At 29.1% G+C, this 25694-nt stretch overlaps 1 protein-coding gene and 1 non-coding gene across 2 annotated transcripts in view; both read right to left on the minus strand.

Moving 5' to 3' along the window:
• Positions 1-22363, minus strand: part of LOC129913098 (forkhead box protein O) — a 92637-nt gene extending 70274 nt beyond the window's left edge. Inside the window, exons 1-2 of the mRNA XM_055991577.1 lie at positions 22233-22363; positions 22034-22157 (exon numbers count right to left, since the gene is read on the minus strand). The gene's annotated coding sequence lies outside the window, so the exon portion shown is untranslated. The remainder of the gene's footprint in view (positions 1-22033; positions 22158-22232) is intronic.
• A 1647-nt stretch (positions 22364-24010) lies between these two features.
• Positions 24011-24092, minus strand: Trnas-gcu (transfer RNA serine (anticodon GCU)). Its single transcript has one exon. It is a non-coding gene; the product is annotated as a tRNA-Ser (tRNA).
• Positions 24093-25694: the final 1602 nt, after the last annotated feature.

The raw sequence follows: 25694 nt of genomic DNA on the forward strand, positions 1-25694 counted from the left end.
AAAATAATAAAAAATCTATCAAATGTATTTACTGTGATATTTTTAAACAAATAAAAACATCCGTACAAAGTACAGATTTTGATATGAAAAGAATTAAAAAATAGTCCGTTATACTATTTTTATAAGAATGTTGTACAAAATATAATACTTTTATGTATGAATTTTCAATAATTAACAGTACTGTAACGATTTTACTAAAGTATTAGGAGCTTATAGTCAATTTTATTGTGGGTCACTGTGGTGTATACTTGTTTTTTTTTTTTTTTTTTTTTGCATTAATTAATTTACACTTATTTGGTTCGCAAATGCTGAAATTTTATATTTAAAAAGTATTAACATGAACACGTTTTTTAAAATTTAATCTGTATAATCAATGTTTTGTTTATCTTCGATGTAGTCTAAGCCACTTCGTCGAAAACACAGTAAAGTAATCGTGCGTATTTTGGCAAAGCTTCTTGACCTTGCAGAAAGTATGCGCTGTTATTTGTTTATAAACCAACTCAAATTTAAGAGCTCATGTTAACAATTTAGTATAATGTTGTTGTTGTTTATCACAAAAGAAAACTGAATCATCGATAGCTATGGATACGGTCATATCATTTAAGTTCATTTAAGTGTTTTTTTTTTTAGTTGATTAAATCAAGACTTTTCCTTGGATGTCCTCAAAAACAGCTTAAAATTTGATAATTATTTTTCTTAATGTTTGAGTTTTTTTATAAATCAGAAGTCATTCGCACTAGGGAAATTAGTATTTATATTGGTTAGCAAATTTTGTTTTGCGTAAACAGTAAAACAAAATGCGCTTTTTTAATAAAGTAGTTTTTGTAATTTTTGATTTTCTCAATAACTAGAATGGTCTGAGATCTGGCCATAGGATAACCAACTCTAATCGGAGTTTCTAAAAAAACAATTAACACATTTGTTGCCTACCGATATTCTGTGAAGGCATAAGGTTGCTATACTTTAATGTTAATATTTTAAGTTTTTTTTTTTTTTGACTATGCGACCCTGCATATTAATGGCAAAAAATTTGAATATTAAGAATTTTAGGAATTTTGAAATTTAAATAGGAAGAATAAAAGTGAATTTAGAAAAAGGAAACAAAAGCCATTTTCTTAACAAAAAGTGATATTATGGTCCTTCGGGAACTAGTACGTTTTGAAGACCCTAAGGAATATAGTAAAACGGAGCACCTACTTTTTTTTTGAATATACAAAAATCTAGATTTATTTGTTTGGACCTTTTGTCATTTTAAAAACTCTAGCTTCTACTTTAAGTAAATTTAAAATAATCCAGTGGAAATTATTTACAATAATCTATTTCTTTCTGGAATAAGTGAGATGGAAACAACCAAAATATGTTACTGTAGCAGCAACACACTTTTTACAAAACAAGTCAAGACAACTTCTGTAAAGTTTCAAGTTTAAATTTTTTTACAAATTAAGATGTATTATTTTAAACACTTTTACACACAAAAAAATGTTTCGAATAAAACAAGAAATGCAGTATTTGATGAATTAAGCATAAAAAATGAACGAGCCAATAACAATTAGATTTTTTGTGAGTTTTTATTGAAGGCGAAGAATATAATTGACGTCCGCACACACTGCAGAATAATCAGACAGTTTTTTTTTTTTTAGAAAATTTGAAAAAATTTGATTTTGATGAATATTATTTGAAAATGCTTTTCAATACCGGTCAGCCAGTTGGTCAGTTTAGTATGATTTGTGATGTGAAATATTTAAGCCTGCTAGTTATTTTTTAGTAAATAAAAAAGGTTCAAATTTCTATAAAAATAATTTCTATCGCTATACTCAAGAATTTTTTTTTTCCTAAAAAAACTGCAAATGTACATAAAGTGCAATTCTTTTAACTTTTTTTTCTGGTTTAACTTTAATTTTGATATTGTCTTCGCGATTGTAGATAATATCCAGATTCATTCTGATTTTCTATTTATTGAAATCTGCGCACTCTGCAGCAAAAATGAATCATAGGTGGCCCGATCCTCTAAGTTCTCTGTGCTCCAATACAAAAATTTTTGAAATAAACATTAATGTTTCAAAAAAAAAAAAAAAAAAACAAATTGCACAAACACCACTTTACTCATTTGTTAATTGATTATTATTTTTTGATTATTTATTTTTGTTAGAGACAATTTTTCAATAGCCAGATAAACCCGAGTTAAGGCTTATTTATAGGAATAAAAGTTATTTTTATATTGATTTATTCTTCTGATAGTCTAACACTCTAACTGATGATTGAAAAATCAGGTCTAAAAAGAGAATAAACGATATTATATGAGATTGTTTTTTTTTTTTTAAGAAAATAGAGGTGTAAATTGGTAAAGATAAAAATATACAAAACTCCTAATTAACACTTGTAAAATATGTTTTTTTGGTAAACATATGGTTCAAAAAGATCAAAAACAGTAGATTTTGAAAGTTCATATTAGTTTTTCTTAAGTTTTTTGCTATATTTGCAATTTAAAATATTTAAAAAATACATATCGATAGGAAATTTAATTATCTACAAAAAATTCCTTGATACAAATTTTCAAATTCGGCTTGCTTTTTAAGTTATACACAAAGACTTACAAAAATGGTCATAGCTTTGTAACTTATGCATAGATTTTAAAGAAAAGTAGGTATCTTGTGATCTTTGCTAGAGAGTGTACTAGGCATGCAAAATTTAAAACTATGAGGATTCCAAAGATTTTGATTTTTTCTCTCAGTAAGAACTTTTTTTGTCAAAAATTTCCTTTAAAAAATCGTTTTTTTTTAAATGTTTTGATATATATTGCACTTTAACATCTGGAGTTACCCAGAAAAGTTATTCTAGTGTTTCTTACTTATTTATTCAGCTTTCAGGTGCTGGTTCTTTTGTTCAGGTTAGTCATTTATTACTCAAGATATAACCCAAATACTAAGTATGCCTAGAAAAACAACAACAAAAAACTTTGAAAAAATAGCTTAAAAGTGTAAAAATCATAACGGGATAATTTTTTTTGAAAAGATCATAAAATTCTACTTGAAAAATAGTTTAGAAAAAAAAATTTAAAAATGGGTTTTTTAGAAAAAAAATAAAATGTGTTTTTCACCTTTTCTTTTATAGATCGACTTAAAATGAACTTATTTCATTTTTAATAACGGTTTTGGAAAGGTCTAAATATCACCCTACAAATGCAAAAAAAAAAACATTCATTCAATTATGTATAAAGTCGCAAGAAATATGCAAAAAAGTAATTTAAGATAATGATTTTTTTTACTCTCAAAGATTGAGTGACTTAAGGAATTAATTCATACATCTCACTTGCTAATTTTTTTGGGCGATTATTTATGTATGGAAGTTCATATTTTGAGCTAAGGAACCGTTAAAAAATTACACAAAAAGATTTTATGACATAAATATTTTTCGTATCGGTATTCTTTTCACATTGAATTACTCACTTGCTATTTGTATTAACTCAAAAATCAAAAAAATCGAAGTATAAAATTAAAAAATATTTGGGTCACTATGGTGTATGCGTAATTATTTCAAATGTGTTATATTTAATCTTTAGTTTAACAGCTCACAGCATATTTTGGGAGTTGAGATATAACCAAAATGTAAGTACATAATATTATAGCTACATGAATCCTAATATCGAATTCAAACATTTGACAGCTTTATGGTTTCGGGGGATTAAAGAACGTGAGTTGTCTAATTAATATCAGTAGGTTAAACACAATGGTCAAACCAATGCTTAATTGCCATGAGAAAATTAACAAAATTTCCTAACGGTTCTTAATTTATACATTTACCCAATTTTCTTCTTAAAAGAATGCCATTATGTGACTCTTATTTGCATAATTCATTATTTTACAATTTGCCTATTTAGCCAACCTAGACCCCGGCCTAGTTTTGAAATATAAGCTTGTTTTGAAATGGGTTGTTTTAAAAAAAGTGCAAATGCAAATTCATTTATTTTGTTCGCAAACTATGTAAAATGTCTATGATTTTATTTGTTTGTGCATATGGAAAAACATAACAAAAAAGCTTTTCTACGCACATGTTTAAATTATTTCAGCGTTGATTAAGCAATTTGTTAAATTCATGCCTCATCAAAGTGAGGTTTCGCTAAACCATTTGGTTATATCGACAAACTAGACTCACATAAGACCTGTGGCAGTGTTTCATAGTGGAATGTGTAAAAATCACTCAAATCAAATGCGCAGTATCGAAATCAAAATACAATTCCGAGAATTTTAATCAAAAGCAAAACATTAATGAAAAAAGAGCGAATGAGCAAAGTCTCCACCACCAACCTAGCTAGCAAAATGCTCTCAGAGAATATTCAAGTTGTGGATTATGTTTACAAAAACACTTACCACGTGGTTCGTTGTATAGCTGGTATAGAGCCCTCTGTTTCTTGTTGATTTATCTATTTTGGAACGGGAAGGTGTGTAACTGATATGTACGAATGTAGGTGACACATGCGCATCCCACACAATTTTAACATGCTGGCTGTTGCTTTCTCTTAGAGGGTGGAAATGGTTTTTCGTGTGTGGTATCGCGGCTCGTTTTGGGGCAAGGACGGTTGCTTTTTGATGGTTTTACTTGTTTTTGCTTTTGCTGCTTGCTCGCTATGTGGAGTGAATGAGAGGATAGAAATTTTCTTAAAGGACACAATTTCCTTGGGATTGTTGTCTTTGCATTTGCGAAAGAAAAGGCACCTACAAGGAAAAATTGTAGGCTAAGATTTTATACTGACGTAGTAGTTGTCGTCGTCACTCTCGTGCATTTGGGGGTGTTGACAATCTGGAATGCAGGATTCTGCGCTGAGATTTTATTACAATAGGTGATTTTGTTTATAGGCTCCTTTTAATCATTTTTTTTTCCTTGTTGTAAAGGATCCGACAGTTTTGTCGGTAGGGAAGTGATTTTTATGCGGTTGGTCAGTTTTCTATTGGAAGTCAATGGAGCAAGATGAGGGACCTGTGGAAAGGGCTTTTGAATTACATTTTTAATTTTAGCATCAAAGACACCTATACAAGATTTAAACTTATTTATTAATTTTGAAAGTTTTTGACTTGTTGGAGTCAAATATATTATAACTTCTACAACACTTATACATTGATGCTCTAAATAATGTTTTAATCATTAACTTAAGATATATGAATTGTTTTCAACATCTTGAACTTTGCAATATTAAATCAGATACCTAACTTTTGAAATTGTAATTTTTTTTTAAAGATGGAAACCTTTTCAGAGTTTTGGTATAGGTATTTAAATCTCAATGTTTTATATCCCTGTCAATTTAAATTCAAAGTCAAAATTCAACAACAATTAACTAAACAAATACATAAAATTATAAAGAGCTAGTTATTAGAAAAATGTTTAAGGTAGATTGATTGTTTTACAAATTAATTTGTGATGAAATTATACAAAATAAAAATGAAAGAAACTTTGAAAAAAACAAGTGCACTTGAGTAGAGTTTTGATATATGTATAGGATTTCAAGTAGATCGGGCGAGCCGTTTAGGAAAAAATTTCTTCAAAGAATTTGAAAACACCGTTTCGAGAAAAAATAGTAAATAATTTTATGTATAATATAATTTTTTTAAATTTTTATTAAATTTCTTAAACAATTAAATTTAAAATATAGGTACCAATGTACATACTTTTGTGATTTCTCAAAAAGTTTTAATATTCTAATCAACTTTTACTATACCATTGTTTGAGCCAACATGCACGCTGGAGCTGAGCTGTAGTATTTTTTCTCGAAGCACATACATCTATTATATTGCTTAAAAATTTTGTTTATGTTATGTTGTGTTATTTAATATTTTCAATAAACATAAAAAACTGAAACTAGTACAATTTTACAAGGTAAAAGGTAACAACAACATATAATTACTAAGAATCAATAAAAACAATCGTTTCATCGTGTCAAACAACAAAACAAAAATTTAAAACAGAATGGTAAAACTCCAAATGGTAAAGAAAATATATGTTTATGAAATGATACAATATTCATTAAAAAATTGATGTTAAATCGAAAAAAAAATTTTTTATTATATGCCCCTTAATTGTTAAAAAAATCGTTGGAGAAGTGAACATGTAAACTGAATGTTACATGCTCTAAGTAACTAAGCCAAAAGACTTTTTTAATAAGGATTTAAATGCTGTTACAATGTATTTCAGGAGTTTATTTTCAGCAATTCAAAAATTAGGTTTTTGACAATTTTTTACTAGCGCTATAAGAACTATAATAGTGCAAGTTTAAAATTCGTTTAAAAATCGAAATAACAAAATCAAATATGACATAACGTAATACACAGCATGCGAAAAAGTGGGTTTTGCAATTCTGTCTGTTTTGGTGTGAATCGTTTCAGTGGCTTAGGCTGCAGCATGAGATAGAGACTAGTGATGGGAACTATCGAATAAAAACTATCAAACTATCGATAGTTGTAAAATATTCATTCATTCGAATAGTTTTTTATTCGATAGTTTTTTCATTCGAATAGTTTTTTCGTTCGATAGTTTTTTATTCGATAGTTTTTTCATTCGAATTGTTTTTTCAAACGATATTTTTTTTATTCGAATAGTTTTTTCAAACTATAGTTTTTTCATTTGAATAGTTTTTTTTATTCGATAGTTTTTTCATTTGAATAGTTTTTTTCATTTGAATAGTTTTTTTTATTCGATAGTTTTTTCATTTGTATAGTTTTTTCAAACGATAGTTTTTTCATTTGAATAGTTTTTTTTATTCGATAGTTTTTTCATTTGAATAGTTTTTTCATTTGTATTTTTTATATTCAGTTACTGTTTTCTTTCAGTCTATTAGATCGTTTTTTTTTTTATTCAGTCATAATTTTATTTCTCTACTATTTGCTTTTTCTCTTGATTTCAAAATTTAATTGTAAATGATTTTATCCGCATTTGAAGGAAGGACTGAAGGAAGATGAATGATGATAAACATATTGTGTGATCTTCCAAATGATATTTTTAAAGTTTTTCAGGACTGAATTTATGTGTTTTATGTTGGAGTTGGAGTGCCCATATTTTCAAAACAAAGGCGGTAAAGAAGAAAAAGAAAGGTGGCACGGTGCATGAAAAGAATAGAAGTTATCTGTCATTCAGTGCGGTGCACAGTGGTTCCGTAGTAGGCCATAGGCCGAAATATCGATGTCAATATAATGACGTCATTTTTCGTTATATATGTTATAAATAGCCTATTCTTTAAGATGGCGTAACAGAAATTTTGAGAAAATAACTGAACTTTTCATATCGACCATGAAAAGTTGTCGAAAAAAGTCTGGTTTCAAGCTTTATTTTTGGTCCCGAATCAACTTAAGCTTTTAAGTGTATTTTTCGGTTAAAATTATTTTTTAAGTTTTTTCGTTGTTATGGAACTTAAAGTTGAAGGTATGTTCTATATATAAAGAGTTTACAATTCTATTTTATTTAAAATTTTTAATAAAAAACAGACTAGAAAAGGACAGGTTCAAATTCTATACTTTTGTTTTTCTTCTCACTTTAACGAAACTTTTAACTATGTTGTCATCAATATGAATACATGATTCATATACATATTCATAGCATGTGTAGTTTCTGAAACAATTGAATCTGTCTGCGAATAAGTGCGACGGGCTACGACTGACTCTTTCACACTCACTGTTTCAATTTTACCCATATTTCTCATATTTAAAAATTTTTCAAATTATTTTTTCTTTTTTTTTATTTTTATGTTTTCCTTAAGTTTTTGTACATATTTTTATAAAAATATATGATATTAAGCAAGCTTTAAATCTGAAATGTAACATAAAAATTATGACTGAAATTGAAAAAAAAAAAAAAAACAAATAAATAATTTAAAAAAATAACTAATCATTTGTTTGTATGTTGATTCAAGGCTTCTTTTTACATTTTGTTATTAAATGTATACAAGATTTCTTTATAAATCAATTGTTTTTCATTGGAATTATTCTTTTTTACTGCTAAAAAAAAATATATTCTCACACATATTCAAGTACACTGCCGCTCATCTGGTAATTTTTAGTTTCCCGTGATGAATTAAGTTCTCCATAGATTTTTTAACAGACACACCGAAATTATGACTTGCAACAGAAGATGCACTAATTTCAATGTTAAGTTCCGCCGTTTTGCCCAATTTTTTACAAATCGGGGCCTTAACAAGTCTGTCAGTTTTATACGTGCTTGAAACACGTAAAATGCATTACCTTACCTTACCAACGTTGAAAAAGAACGTTTGTCAAAATATTTTTTTCCCTCAAAAATTAGTACTTTTTATACAAAAAATGCAGTCTCGAAGCATAATACCAACTATATGACTGACATTGACCATCATGAGATTCACCATAATTAACTTAATAAATAACCGTCAACTTCCTTATTTTATGTTTAACCGTTACAGATTATTCTCATCAGTTAGAAAAATGTTCTTTTTCCCACTGTTGTATATGCAGTTCTTATGTATTAAAATGAAAATTTTGTGTTTTTTTGGTTTTACGAGACATAATAATATATTTTGTTTCTTTTTGTGCGCAAATGTTTTTTCTCAGTGTGGGTTTTCCACTGTTTTCGTTTTAATTTAAATCATATAATATTTTAGCAAAAATTAGGCTATCTTTTCGCAACATATTAAACATTTAGCAACAACCATCTTCCTTTCTGATTCAGTACTAAAGTATGTCCTTTACAAGGTCAATATATTACTAAAAACTGGAAATTATAAATCGGATGAAAAAATTGTGTGTAAAAAATAACTGAATATTTGATAGTTTTTATTCGATAGTTTATTCGATAGTTTTTATTCGATAGTTTTTATTCGATAGTTTATTCGAAAGTTTATTCGATAGTTTTTATTCGATAGTTTTTATTCGAATGAATGAATGAATGAACTTTTCGACAGTTCAAATCATTCAGTTACTAACTATCGATAGTTCAAATCATTCGATAGTTCCCATCACTATTAGAGACAGTATCTCGAGCTGCAGCCTAAGCCACTGAAACGATTCACACCAAAATTCGTAGTTAAACGTTTTTGGTGATTCTCTAGAGGGGAAATGGAAAATTAATTTCTTCGATAAAAAAAGGAAAAGGTTGTTTTTCTCAAAAATGGCTGTAAATTGATTAAAAAAATACAATTTATTGAGGTCATACTTTTAAAATTAAAAAAAAAAATATTTTTTGACCTGTTATTGACAGATTTTGTGCAAAAACCTTGTTTTTTATGTTAAAATTAAGAAAGATTTAAAAAAAAATAAAAATACTTAAAAAACAATATTTAAAAAAAAACAGCTCTTACGATTTTGAAAAAAAAATTCTGAAAATTCTTTCCTATACAAGAAATTAAATGGCATCTCGTTTTGAGGTCAAAACCATTGAAGTATATATTTTCATAACTTTAAACTAAATTTATATCTACCTACAATTTTGTATGGTTTTTCATTTTTTAATTTCTTTAAAAAGGTAAAAATCTTTCAAAAAGTAAAAAATCTTTTATGGATTTTTAAAAATCTATATTTCAAGCAACTTTTACCATAAAAGCAAGTACATGCGACCCAGTCGTGAACTTTATTTTTCTATATTTTCTACTTATACAAATCTTTGAGTAATTTTAAAGTGTAATGGCTTCAAAAATAAGAAACTATCATTATGCTATTTGTTTTATATTAAATTGTTATTTTTATGTAGGTATATTTGTGCCAAACCACATTAAAGATAAAAAAGTTACAGATTTTTGAGACGCAGTTTGGGGGCATAGTGGCGTTCGAACAATGGAAATGTCTCGATATCTACGTGTAAAATTTTTTGGAATTATAGATATAGATAAAACTTCATTTTTGTTAAATACGTTGATTACAGTAAATTTTTGTGAGAATAATGTCGATAGATTTCTATATGAAAAAGCTATGAAATTGTGAATTATATCCATACATAAAAAAATAATACACAATAATTGTCATACACCAATAAGACGCAGCCCATATAAAATCTGCCATTTTTCTTTAAAGATTTGAAACAAAAATTTAAGTTTTTGTTAGTTAAAATGATACGCTAAAGTTGTTTTATGACAAAGTTAGTAAGTAAAAAAGCATTCTTAGGGAGGTACTATCAAAAAACGTTCCAAAAATGTTATTTTTAATATTCAATTTCGAATTAAAAACTTGCCCTTTCGTATCTCCCTACAACGCGAATAAAATTTTCCTTAAGGCTTAACTACAATAACCTAAAAAGTGTTAAACTAGGAAATTTTCAAAAGTAAAAATTTTTCATTTCTTTCTAGCGCTATTTGTTTTTAAAAAAAAATATACAAAAATTGTTTTTGAAACCAACAAAGCTTTCTGCATCTTATTTCAAACGTCGAAAAAACTATCACAAAATGAGTTTGAAAATTTTCATTTTTTGACTTTTTGCAAAAAGTGGCCGTTGTAGTTAAGCCTTAAATGTAAATTGAAATGTTTTTTTTTGTCAAATTCAATTTTATTTCACATTAGTTTACTATATATTCATATTTCCAACTGTCTATATGCAATACCTACAAAATTTTATTGCTCATGAATATTTTTAAGCCTTCATGGTAAATCCTTCAATATGTAAAATATCTATAACCGTTTGATTTTTATTCCTTAGACCTTCGAATTCTACAAAAATCATGTTCGTATAAAAATAGTTTGCACGCAATAGAATATTTATATGGGCTACAAAATGTCAATTCATATAGAGATAGGCCAAAAGACCGATTAGTTGCAAATAAAAACATTCAATCGCCATTCAGTTTATAGTCGCAGCAATAATATATTTTATTGCAAAACATTCTGGGGACATTGTTGGGTTTTTAACCTCTCTCTTTCGAGTTAGGATTTTTATCGCTTCTGCAACATTTGAACAAGTTGAATCACTAAAATCTTTTTTTTTTTTTCTACATCGTTATACTTCGAACACACTATCATATAAGGAGTAATCTTTATTGGGGATTTTTTTTAGTTGAATTTTATGCCTGATGATTTTCGATTTGAGTTCAATCCGTCAAACCATCTATAATTGACAACTTTGACATCTTTGCCAATAGAAGTAAAGTTGATGATAGAATTCCCAACTCGAAATAGAGATAATGTATGTTCTCAACGACATTGCGTCGGCGGCAATGGCGGGCGTCCTCTTCATTCATTCTCATCATCATCATCGTCTTCTTCATCCCAATAATCATCATCTTCATCGTCTGATTCCGTCTAAAAGTTCTTTAACGTATCGGATAAAAGTTCGGAGAACCAAAATGGTTATATAATCCATTAGAATACTGCCGGAGTCACCGGGTTTGGCGCCAACAATCTTTTCCTGATGCTTCCAGAAACAAAAACTGCCAAAGGTATCACACAAGCTATAATTTATATCTTTTCCTCGATTTTTTAAAGTTTCTCCTGTGTTCCTGAATGTCGAGCGTGTTATATGTACCTTTCTATAGTGTTCTGTGCTGTACCCTAGGTGCTGTTTGAATCTTAAACGATTTACAATATAACGCAGCAAAAAAAAAAGAAACCCCATCACCCTTTAGTATGCTCTAAAAAAAAGTGCCAAAGATGGTAAAAGCAACCCTTTCTCATTTGCAAAACTTTTCCTTCCGAACAAGGAATTTCACGACGTTGTGGTACAGTGGGGGTGGATGTCCTTAATAAAGCAAAAATTTAAAATACTCGGTTTTATAGAATGTACTTCCCTAGTTTGGATGAAAAATTAAACTTAAAAAAGTATTCCACAATCACAACATAAACTACCCCACTGTATGAACTTTGCCAACAATATTGAAGAGGACGAAGAGTGGCAGTAAGGACGCACTGCTTTGGCGACGAACTAACTTATATTCAGGGATATTCCTCAGGTTTTGCATTCTATTTGCCGCCCACAATTTTGGTTTCCTCTGACGTTCTCTTGTGCAATGGGGATGACACATCCCACTTCCGGTTTTGCGTGCATTTTTAGTTTTCCCAAAGTAACGTTCATTTAAGTTGTTCAACAAAGAAACAAAAAAAAAGAACATCTTCTGACTTTTTTTTGTGCATTACAAGTTTAGGTTTAGATTATTGTTTCCATTTTTTTTTTTTTTGCTGAATGAACCCAAGCGAATGAGGGCTGATTGTGCATTATCTGCTAAGGATGTACGAGAAAACGTTTTTGGACGATAATAAAGGTTAGTATCTTATTGTTTATTGACTGACTAAAAGTATGTGGTTTGTAGTAAAGTTTTGGAATTTTTGTTGCTTAAAGTTATAAATGGAAGAGAGCATTTTGAATTTCTTTGGCTAGGATTCGAGCAAAGATATGTACATTTTATAACATATGTTATATCTTATGTGTGTTAAGTTATTTAGTAAAGAAAAAATGGAATACATACCTACGCTTGCATATTAAACCTTGTGTGATGTTAGGTGCCCTCTTAGGTGGCTTTAAGGATTCATTATGGTCCACACCCTTATAATTCGATTAATCGCTAGGTATGGTTAATAAAGGGTATTTTAATTATGACGGGTGTGACACAGTTACTTTATTTTTTGTTACTGATTTGTGTACTTTTCACAAAATTGTGTTTAATTTAACAACTACTATTGTATTAAGTTGTGTATATAAATGTTATTAAATTTACATTTTGTTAACCTGTGTTGTTGGGCCACAATATCTTAAGATAAGGTGTAACGGGTGTGACATTATAAAATCAAAAATGTACAATACGTATACCGGAAATAGTTGTTAAATCTAGCGTATTTAAATAATTATTTGAAGTCGTTGAAGAACGTGCGACAAAGTCGTGAGTTTTATTAAGAATTTAAAAATGTCATTTCAAACTACAAAGGTGGGTCAATATAATGTCGTTTTCGATTGGTTTCAATCAAGGATTCACTCATTCTGAAATCCAATAAAACAGTTTGAATCGCTTCCACTCAATTTTGAAATTTTATATCTGTATTGGTGAATAATGAAATAAATTATTTTGCTTTTCTAAGACGAAATTTAATTTGCCGTTTAATTATGTCGTTTTCGATTGGTTTCACTCAAGGATTCGCTCATTCTGAAATCCAATAAAACACTTCGAATCGTTTCCACTCAATTCTGAAATTTTATATTTGTATTGGTTAAAAATCAAATACATTTTTTTTTTGATTTTCCACTAGAAAATTTGGTTTGACGTTTAATTATTTAAATATTATGTCGTTTTCGATTGGTTTCACTCAAGAATCGACTCATTCTGAAATCGAATGGAACAGGTCAAATCGCTTCCACTCAATTCTGTTTGTTTTTTTATTTGTCTAAAATTTCAAATGTCAAATATTTGTATTATTTTTATTATTCGAAGAAAATGGTAATTTACCCATTAATGTATCCATTTTTGATTTGTAATTAATTTAAATTTCAGAAAACAATAAATTGTTGAATGAAAAACAAAAAACACTGATTGAGTGTTTTTTTTTTTTTTTTGACATGTGAGTGAGTTTTGAAATCAAGAAGAGAATTTCTATTCTGAGAAGCGTTCTGCCTGTCATATTCGTGCGAATAAAACACTTTCAGAAGGCTTCAGAATTATTCCGGACGCTTCCGGACTGCCAATCGAAAACGACATTATTATTTAAATATTAGTAATTTTGAGTGAATTCTGTTTTGAAATCATGAAGAGAATTTTTATTCTGAGAAGCGTTTTTTCTGTCATGTCCGTGCGAATAAAACATTTTCAGAAGGCTTCTGAATGATTCCGGACGCTTCTGGAGAGCCAATCAAAAACGACATAAGTAAAATGAAAAATATCTGTCAATCAAAGTGTGAACAATTTATGACAGAAAAGGAAAATTTTAAGAGGTAACCAAACGAAAATATTGAAGGATACAAACCATCCAAACAATAAAAATAATGTAGAGTTTGAGTCTTAAAATTGATACATGTCATAATTTAATGGACAGAATCATTTCCATGGAAGCAAAGTAGGTAAGTACAATAATGCAATGACCTGCTCTTCCAACTCCATTAAAGATCTTATTGATATACGAACTTGTTAATTTAACTTCATCTTTATAGAAATATGTTATATGATATGATTCAATAGGAAACATAGCTTCTAATTATGGTATATAAATATTTAATTAAACACTCAAGAATAAAAATGGACAAAATTTCTAAAAGAAATTGATATAATATTATAACCCTCAAACCAAATTTTACTGACGTAATTAGCAAAACATTATTTATATAGCTCATTATTTGAAAAACCATTATCCAAAATGGATTTAGAACCAGAAGACAATGTTTCCGTCTTGAAATATATATGTATAAATGTACTATATCAACAAGTTGCCACTAGTGTCAAGTCAACCGGATTGAATTACGCTTTTCAGCAAAAAAGAGACATTCAGAAAAACCATTATTATACACCTTCAGTCCAAAGAGATGGAATTAGATTTCATGAATCATGATGTACAAGTACAATATCTATACAAATCAGAGCCGTATTCGTGATTGTTAGCGCCTGAGCAATGCTTGAAAAAAAATATGTAACGTAAAAATATGATGATTTTTATCGAGTAAATCAAGTAGAACTGGCTTTCTTACGGTCTACAAAGACTCTCTTTTTCAACCAATAAGTCTCTCTACAAGGTCAAAAATCTCAAAAGAAAAATAGGAATATTGTTTAGAAAAACTATTGAATGTGAATGATAGCTTTGGTGTTGGGATTGAGATGCAGAGAATGGTTTAAGGTGTTTTTTTTTTAAATTAACTTCTCAAATCTTTAACTATAGCAATGTATGGTGTTGGCAAGTCGAAGGACGAATCTTGCAAACCTACAGGCTGACCTAGTCAATTAGTGGTAGAACCCGGTAGATCAACGGACTAATCCAGCAATTCTAAGTAATCCGACAGGTAGCAGGTGAACTCGGCAAATCATAGAACGAATCTGGGAAATCAACTAGTAAAGCCTGCAAATCAACAAAAATGGCTTGCAATATGAACTTTTCATATGAACATGACGATTTGAGGTTTGACTTAGAAGCGATTACCATCAGCGTAGCGCAGCGTCAGGGGCGTACTTGATCTTGGTCTAAACTGGACAAAAAATAACTGCAGTTGTGGCATGTTGTCCTGTTTAGGCCGGGTGTAGGTACTAAAAAAACAAACCTAAGGTAGATACATCACGACTGAAAAGGTAAAGTATCTTATGTCAATTTTGATGATTTTTCAGGAGAGCAAAAACAAACTTCAAAGCTGCCGCCCAAAAATTCAAGTGTAGATTTAATTGTATAAAACATTTAGATGTAAAATTTTATGATCTTTTCAAAAAAATATTTTTAATATTTTTCCCGTTATATAAGAATAAATATGACTTAAGATAGTTTGGCTTTTCTATAAATTGTATTTTACATTAATTTCCAAAATCTTAAGTTGACATAAGATGATTTAACTTTTCACACTCTTTCGGAATTTTTATCTGAATGTCAACTTAAGGATGACTTTTTGTTTCTGCTTGCACGTTCGAAAATATCTTAAGTCAACATAAGACAATTTAAGATTTCACAATAATAAAAAAAAGTCTTAACCCAATTTAATCTTAAGTCTACTTAAGGTTTTGAATATGTGTCTTTTGAACATAAGATAAAATTGTTTTTGTGTATAAAAAAGCAAGGGGTGAGATAGAAAGATGCCGACAAGACAAAACTGTAGGCCTTTAGGATGGCACTGAGGTTCAACAAAAAAACGCGAAACATCTTAACTCGACTTTAGATACTTTACCTTTTCAGTCGAGACATATAAAAATGTTAGTACCTTCGCAACTAACAATTTCGCTTCTATAATGATCCAGAGAAGCTTCTTGTCGTGATTAATGTTACCTGTAGGATAAAAATCCAAAAAAATAATAATAAGAGTGAAAAAATCCACATTTATTACTTGTCTACTTCGCCTATAAAGAATTCCAGAGAATATACCAAGAAGAATTACATCATCATTGATTTCGCACAGTAGTAACGTTTTAGGTATAGAGATATGCTAAAGACCGATTTTTAAAGAGCAGTTATATAAAAAAGCAGCGATAAATAGCTGCTATTTAATAACTCATAAATTATTTTATGATCTAAATTCTTGATTAATATGGAATAAAAAATATATAAATAAATATTAAGTTCCCAGTCTGATATTCTTAATAAGAAGCAATTTCTTGAATGCCTGCACTAAAACGATGGTTATTCAAATAGAACTTCTCTGTTTCGTTATCATAATGGTAAACTTTTCTCTACATCTTTGCTTATTGCATGGTTAATCAAATCATTCGATATGAAGAACAAAATGCTCTCAAAAAGGCAGTGAAATTTTAAAGAGCCGAGATCATTTTCTGAAAATAGCAGTGAAATAATAAAGAACAGAGAGCAGCTTTGCTTGTAAGAGCAGTGAAATCTGTAAGAGCATCGAACTGTTTACTGTTCTCCCAGTTCACTTAATCACTTCATGTATATCGTTGTAAATATAAGAAAAAAAGAAAACAGCAAATTAGATTGGTTTGGATTTTTGTAAGGCTGAGGACTGAGCAGGAGAAGTGAGCAGCTATATTGAAGAGCAATCGCATCTGTTCACTGCTAAGTGAAAAAGCAGAGTGATTGAAAGCAGCTATCGCAATAGCAGCCTCAGCTCTAGTTTTTGGTAGCAATAATAGCACTTTGGCTTCAAAATTCGAATGCGAAATTGTTATTTGGGTACTTGAAAAAATATCAATTTCAAACATTAAAAAAAACAAAAGTTCAAAAAAACTATACTTTTTCTGGAACAAAAAAATAAAGAGGAAGAGGGCCCTCAAATTTAGTTTTGTCCCAGGGTCATGCTAGCTTAAAGTACACCTCTGCATACCGTATATTGTTTTCATTTACTTTATTTGCTTACTCCAGCAACTAAAAATCGCTTTTATCAAAGGTCAAAGCCAAAACCCTTCTGGTTCCCGGGCGGCTAACACTTAGACTTTCCTTGCGCAAAAAACAACCCGGCCGAGTATTCATCGACCCTTCAAACAAGTGCCCAGATACAAAAGAAATCAATTGTTTCTATGGGGAAGATACACACAAAGGTTCGCCCAGGTTAAATACCTAGAATTTTGTTGATTTACACTTTAATATAGTAAATGAGTCTTACATCAGGTTTGTTATCAGTCGAGAGCGATTACTGACACCAATCTTATCATTAAAATTTACCAACCCCACAGTGTTTGCCAATACACAAATCCGATAAGAAGCCAAAGGGGGGCTGATTGCAAGGTAACTAACTGCCTCTGAGTACACATAACCAAATATAAAGTCTCTGCTGGTGGCTACTTTGTCGAAATGGCTTTGTTCCAATGACAAACACATGTTCCTTTTAGAATAGTCTTCGACAGCCGCAAAACCCTTCATATGGTTACTATACTAGCAGAAGTGCATGTAAAGTCATTCATGGGAAATATGAAAAACTTGTGTTGTTAGTGTCTGTCTTTATACAGATGCTGGGGAAAAAAATAAAATGTGGGGTTCAAGGGGAGTAAATATCGCAGATACATTGATACTGTTTTCGATATGAATTCTGCTTCAGGGATAATTTTGAGCAAAAATGAATTATTTGCAGAAGAAGACTCGCGAGATGAATGTGATTGGGAAAGGATGGGAAGACGGGTAGTGGCAGTAGAAATAGGACGAGCATCCGACAGCAACCAAATGTCACCCAGATAAAGGATTTCTTTCAAAAAAAAAAAAAAAAAAAAAAACAGAAAGAACTAACGTTCATCTCCAGTTCTAGAAGATAGATAAGATTTATTTTTATCGCTTTGAATACAATTTTCTTGAGGAATATGTGCGCGTAGAGGAGATGTACTGGCATGTGAGTCAGCAAGTTAAAACCGAGAACAAGACTAGAAAGATATAGTTTGCTGGTTCGGGACGACAACTATTCAATTTGAACAGCTCTTCGACAAAAATGACTTTAGCTTTCATATTCATGGACGGCGACGTAGGTCGGTGGTTGGGTTAACAAATCGAATTTATTGTAATTTACTCTGAGTATACTCCCTGGAAATCAACTTCTGGGATTCCTTTCCCGGTATATAAAAAAATTGGTTGAAATTTTAACATTGTGTATGTGAAATGCGGCCGCATTGGAATCTTCTTAAATCAGTTTTAATAATTTTCTTATTCTGCCAGGCATCAACCCCTTTTTTTATTATTTGCTTTGCAAATGGGGATCATTTATATTTTTTTTTTTTTTCGTTTTTGCTTTTTCCTTTTTGCGCGACCATACATTGAGGCAATCGGATTAAATTAAGCGTTTCCACATGGAACATTTATCCTTTGGTTATGAAAATCATATAAATATTATTTTTTTTCTTTGCTCTCATTCGTTTTTTTTTTTTTTTGTTATTAGATACATTTAAGTGAATTAGTGCGATTGGATTGATAATAATATGACTATGTTGAGAAAAAAAAAATATTTTATTATCAAAAGAAAAGATTTTGAATACTTTTTGGAATTTTGTCATGACTGCAATAAATAAAAAAAATTACGGATTTTCACGGGTTCACTAAAAAGACATACAATTTTTGATTATATTGCTTATTGTTGGACGTATATGTGCTGTGCATTAGTGCATTAAGAAGGTAGGTAATGTACATTAGGGTGGAGTGAAAAAAAAATTCTTATTTTTTGATATATATGTATGTACATAGCCAGGATGGGTTCTATTTGGAACTTAAAAAACGTCAAAAAAGTTTCGGATAAATCAAAGAAGTTTTAGAGGGTTCACAAGTCACTTGAAAAAAAAATGAAAAAACCCTAGAGTCATTTGGGGTAAGATCGCTTAGTGGGTAAGAGCGCGCACTGCTTATTTCTCGAGTTGTGTAAAAAAAAAACTAAAACCAAAAATGAGGAAATCAGCGCTTAGTAAGACGTCAATAAGTGATGACCTTCGCGATTGTGTGCTCAGTTTCATTTTATTTTAAAAGAGGGTTGAAAAAGCCGGGCTAAAAACAAAAAAAAAAAGTTTTGCGGGAAAAGTGTGTGGCGTCGGCGTGGGAGCATTATATACCGCGAATAGCATATATTTTTGAATTATGCATATTTATATTTGATTGAAGTCAAAAATTTATTAGATTTTGTTTTGTTTCATTATAAATTTGATAAATAGAAAAAAAAGTACCTTTGTGGGTAAAATCGCGCACTACTTTTGTGGGTAAGAACGCGCACTTCTCCCCATACTAAATTTTTCTTTTTTAATAAGACAGAAAAATTTGTAACTTGAATCTTGAGAAACGAAGGCTGTTATTCCTGAATTCCAAAAAAGAAAGTCCGTAGACTTCTAATTTAGTTAGAAATATTTTTTTGTTTGTTTTATTTTGTAAATAAAGTTCAAGTTTTTGTATATGAACTTAATTTGTGTTTTCTTTAATATTTTCATTCATTTTAGTGAAAACTAGGAAGTTTTGAAATAACATTTCGTTTAACTAAGTATGTATAACATTAAGGTTTTAGAAATTTAGTTACCGTAAACTGTCAAGATTCCTATTTAAATTATGTGCGCGCTCTTACCCAAGATTTTGCGCGATCTTACCCTGACTTTGGGGCAAAAGTGCGCACTTCGAAATCATTTGGTTTTTGTTTTTAATAATATGAAATATTTAAACTAAATAACTTTGTTTTTGTGTGTTTTTGTTCCCAAAATATAGGTTTATCAAATTTAAAAAACTTTATGCTGCTATTTCTTACAGAATCTTCACAATTTCGCCTTAAAGTTAAAAGTGCGAGCACTTACCCCAACTGACTCTATAGGTCAATATGGAGTTTTTTGTAAGTACATATATCAGCAGATTTTGTATTGTTTCTTTTTTTAAATTTTTTCAGGGATATTTCTCCATGTTACAGTAGTAATAATATTAAATACATAAGTATCATTTATGAGGCTATGAGAACAATAGTCGCGTAAGCCATAAAATTCAATTTTGAGCTACGAGAGATTTAAGACACAGTTTTATTTAAAACAACATTTTTTTGAGTGCCATCTGGTTTTGAGTGTATCTAGCCTCATAAATCTACTTTTTGTATTAAAAAAGAAATATTAAGAGACCCATTTTTATGAAAAACTCATTTTTGAAAAAAAGTGGGTTACACCACTATTTTGTTCTCATAGTCTCATATCGTCGGCACAACGCCAAAACCGCGAATCTGCATTTTTGGACATTTTCACTTTATGTTATTTATCGGTTATGTTATCGGTCCCTCTATTCACTGCCTCGATCCCAATCCTTCATCTGTTGCATAAGAGCCTAAAATATAAATTTCCATTGCACGAGTTTCCATAAGAATGCATGTATTTCCAAAACTTTAAAGCGGTTTTTCTCAAAACAATTTTGCAGATTCGTGGTTTTGGCTTTGTGCCCACGATATATTCATACAGTGAAACCCCTCTAAATGTAAGCCCTTGTGAAGAAAACTTCAAGCAAAAAATAAAGAGGTTTCTTAGAAAAAAATAGTTTTGGTTTATTGTTAATTTATCGAAAATGACAAGATATTTTTGGATCCGGTTTTCAATTTTTGTTCATAAACAAATAAGAACATCGAATTATAAAAACTTAATTAGTACTTAATTAAATAAAATTTTGAAAAAAAAATTAGTTTGAAATTTTGTTTTCCAATTTTTTTTTTTTCAAAATTTTCATTTTGAAAATTAATTTTTCAAATTTTGTACCATAAAATAGCTTTATATAAAATTTTTTAAAAGACTTGGTTTTTACCTTTACAAAAAGGTATATCACTCTATTGTTGTAGGTATGACCGTTGATTTTTAATATTTATTTTCCAAATTAAGTAAATTTTTTTTAAACGGCTAAACGACCCAACCTACATGCTCTAGTTTTTTGGTACATTGCTCTTGAATCACCGTGTAGCCCAGTCGAATTAAACATTTCAAATGGAAAAAATTAGATCGTGCAATTTTTTTCATAGGACGGTAGAGGGGATCATTGAGAGCTTAAAACCAGTATTTCGCTTGAGCCAAAGCCGCCATCTTGGATTTAAGGAAAAACAAATTTTAGTGAATTACTCGGCCATTTTTGACAAGACTTATATGAATAAAACTTGTAGAAAATTTTATTTTCTATAACTTTTATCTTAATAAATTTTTCAAATATGACTCATATTTTCCGAGTTAATTTGAAAAACTATTCCCTTACTCAGTTCAAAATCGGTAAGTGTCATTTTTAACAAAATGAGTAAATATTATAACTGATATTTAGCAAGACAATAAAGTCTTTGAATTTTTCAAATCGGTTCATGAATGCTTGAGATATGACTGTCTCTCTCTTTTTATCTTTTATTTTAAACAATTTATTGGTCATATCTCAGGCATTAATTAACTGATTTCAAAAATTCAAAGACTTTATTACTCAATCACTTAATCATATCAATATCATCAGCCACTTGGGGAAAAATGTCTTACCAGATTTGTAGGCCGGTCTTATTCTACAGAATCGAGTAATTAACTATCATTGGGCCAAATTAGGTTTATCTTACTTTTGCCAGTCGTGAATATATCGCAATCACCTAAACCTTCTTCTTATATCAGCTCAATTTTTCAACTTTTAGGTATATACAAATTGCTTATACCTATACCTATACATAAACTGTATGAGAAATTCAATTTTGTAGACTTTTGTATTTGCATGTAAGCGGCAATTCCATTTACAAAGTCAATCCCTGATAAGCAGATAAGGCTGGAATATTTTTATAATCACTTTTGAGTGACTACTTCTAAGTGGAAATTTCCCACCTCTTATTTGATACACACATACATACATTATGTACATGCGAATATAATTAATATGTATTATATTATGCAAGGTAATGAGCTAAAATAAAATATGGAAAACGCTTTCAATATTAATGGCAGGCAGTGATTTGTACAGATTCGATATGATAAAATTACTTATAGACATATATATATTTATGAATTTTCATTAGACTAATAAAAAAGTTGATTTTTTCTTACCTGAATGATTGGTAATTTCTTAAACGAACTTTACACATTCTGTAATCGATGTTTTTCAAATCAATTCAAAAATTGATCAGTTACAACCTTATAGAGGTCATATTGCACTCCCAATCTTTGTTTTCTAAAAATGTAGCATTATAATATATATACATATGTACCTACATAAATGTTGTCAGCAAAAAAAAGTGAATCAAACCTTTAAGAACGCCGATCCTTGCAGTAAGACAATATAGACTGTCCAGTCCAACAAAACACCATGTAATCCATTTTTAAAATACCGATGTTGCCCTGGTCATTGCAAGGTCTCATAATTGTGAGTTAACAGAATAATACGATTTTCTGAGAAAAAAATTAAATAAATAAAAAAAAACAAAAAACAAACAACTGTGACTTTAAAAAATAATAGGTTTCTATTTTAGTTTTAATACTAAAGTAACTAAAGTTTATGGCGATATTGGGCTAACCGGCCGAACTGCTCTGGTTTTGTTGAGTTTTTTTTTTCCAATCATCGGTAATTAAATATGACAATTTTTAACTCAAATATAGGTTAAAGTACATATTTTTATCAGCTCTAGTTTTTGAAATATTAAATATTTCATATTTGAGGGAGCGTTTATTAAAACTTTTCAGAATAATTTATATTAAACTTAATGTATTTGGGGTCAATAGGTAAACCTTAAAATCACATTAATTTATGAGCTCTATTTTTTTAAATATATTAGTTTTCCACATTTTGGGGGTAATTTCGAAGGCACTAATTTCAAAGTTATTCTTAATTTAACTGTTTGTTAAAATTTTCCAGAAAATTTATGATCGAACCTAATGCATTTGGGTTTTCTTAGCCTAAAAATTACATTGGCATTGGGTCCTTCCTATTAGCTCTAATTTTTTTTAAATATTTTCATTTTTCACATTTAGCAGGTAATTTCATAGATAATATTTTTTTTTCTCATCATAAAAGCGTTTTAAAAATAAAACTATCTGCTTCTTTCAGAGACGAATAAAAATTATTCTAAGGAATAATCTCAACAAAAATATTGTGTCAGTTGTCAAAGCTGTTTTGAAATAATTTTGAAAAAAATACAGTGGAACACAAGAAAACAAAAACAATCATGAATAAAAATGACGTTTAATATTAAATATTTTTGAATTTGACAATTTTTTTAGTTATTCTGTAGAATAAATTATTCTTGATTGAAAAATTCAATGTTTTTATCTGATTGTTTATGAGCCTAATAACTTTATTCGTCGAACAGTTAACTGACTTTTTATTAGAAGATTGAAAAATTGGCTCTTAAAGTAGTTTAATTTTTTATTTCTTCAAAACAATAAGAAATTTTTGCATACGGTTTTCTGGTTTTATTAAAAAAACAAAAAAGCATTGAAATTTGAAAATTAAATTAAAATTAGAAGATATAGGTAAGGTACTTACTATCATAAAACTTTGGAAAAATATAGGTAGTTCGATTTTTTTTTTTTTTTTTTATTTGAAAATTGATGTTTCAAAAACTTTTTCATAAAACAGTTTGATTGCCAAACAAGATAAAAGAGGATATTAAGTTAGTTTTTTAAATTCAAATCACCCCTACTGGCTAATCGGGGAGGTTTTTTTTTGTTTCGGTCAAACTTACCCCTAGCTTTTGTCCACATTTATCATTGAATCACCCTGTATAAAGAAATCACCATTTCTTAATAATTATAAAAATGATAACGTATTCCGGCTTACTTGCCTCTAAGTGTATTCTATCTTTTAGCTCAAAAACACATCTATCGGAAAAACCCTATCGCACGCTTTAAAAGTTGAACTGCAAACAAAACTTCACCAAATCTGATTGAAACCACGTCAACTATCACAAATATTTTGTATTCGATAACATCATTTTATATTTTTATCTGAATAAAATATATTCAAAACTACACTTTCTTTTCGTATTTTGTTAAAAAAAAAATTCTTGTGTTAAAAAAAAAAGTAGTCGACGAGGATGGGATTCGAACCCACGCGTGCAGAGCACATTGGATTAGCAGTCCAACGCCTTAACCACTCGGCCACCTCGTCGTGTTGCTAGCTGTGTGTCAAATAAATGTTTTGACATACTGTATTATTTTTATATAGTGATTCTTATGTTCCATTGATATTGTTATGAAAATGAATCATTTGATTAGAAAAGTTATCATTTAATTATTTTGTATTATTTTAGGTAGGTAAGTACCTACTGGATCTTTCAATTAGAATTAATAAAGGCTAATTTTTCAGTTTTTTTTTTTTTTCATTTTGGTATTAAACTTATTCATATATTTCCTATTTTTTTCAATTGTTCCATCAATTTACTGAATATGAATGACTTCAAAAAATTTGTTATCTAGATTAAATTCTGGGGGAACTTGACTCATTGTCATTATTATTCTAAACGCCCAAAATGGTACCTTATTTATGCTCATTTATTCATGTATTCATTTAATTCTGGTACCTACTCACAGTTAAGAGCTTAAGAAGAATTTGCATGTCCTCAGTAAAATTAACTTTGATAAAATGTTAACGATTTTTTTTTAATAAAGAGTAAAATTTATTAATATTTATATTTATTTTATGAATGTATGATTATGTCAGACTAAAAGATTAGTTGATTTACCTTATGGGCAATTTCATCTACATATCGTCGGTGAAACCAGAAAAGTGTGTAACTCCAAATTTTCTGAAAATTATATTTGAATGCCATCTGTTAGACAAACCTAATATCTACCGTCCCTTAAACTCAGAATCCCCTTAAAGTTCATAGTTTTTATTTTATTAGCAAATTAGAAAATGAAAACTCATACAAATGCCTTCAAAACGATTTTGTTTGTTTGCTCTATTATAAAATTTGCTAAAATGGAGTTACACACTTTTCTGGTTTCACCGACGATATGCCCTTACTTTTTATCGGAATAGGTACCTATTTATTTATTTAATGAATTTATTTATTTTAATCAGAGTTGGGAAATAATGATTTCTTTTTGTAATTAATTACAGATTTAATTTCAATTACATGTAATTAGTAATTGAACTTTTTTCAATTACAATTACAGGTAATTGTAATTGAAAAAAAACATACTCCCATTACTTGTAATTGTAATCGAAAAAGTTCAATTACTATACAGATGTAATTGAAAAAAGTAATGGATTCGAAAGTAATTGAAATGAAAAACAGTTTTAATTACATTTTTCTGTAATTGATTACTTAAATTGTAATTCATTACATGTTTTTATAAATTACACTGGCCAAAATTTTTAAATTTTTTTTTATTTTGCACATAGATTTATATAAAATTTTATGGATTTGGGTAAAGTATTTGGGCTCAGTGAGCTTAAAATTTGCATTGGTTCCTTTCTGAAAGCTCTAATTTTGGAGATATATATTTTAATTTTTCATATTTTTTTTTTATCACATACGTTTTTATGTTGTCCTGGAAAAATTTCTATCAAATGTAATTAATACAGTCAAATAAGGTGAAAAAAGGAGTAAACCTCGGAATGAATGCTAATAGAAATTTTTTTTGCTCAATATCTTCGTTTTGCCATTCTATAACTTACCTCAAAAGTCTCGAAAAATCATTATAATAGTAGCAAACTTACTAGAAGAAAACCTTTAAAAATTAATAGAGTAACCAAATTTTGCAT

The sequence above is a fragment of the Episyrphus balteatus genome, chromosome 3, assembly GCF_945859705.1.
Source record: "Episyrphus balteatus chromosome 3, idEpiBalt1.1, whole genome shotgun sequence".
Lineage (NCBI taxonomy): Eukaryota > Metazoa > Arthropoda > Insecta > Diptera > Syrphidae > Episyrphus > Episyrphus balteatus.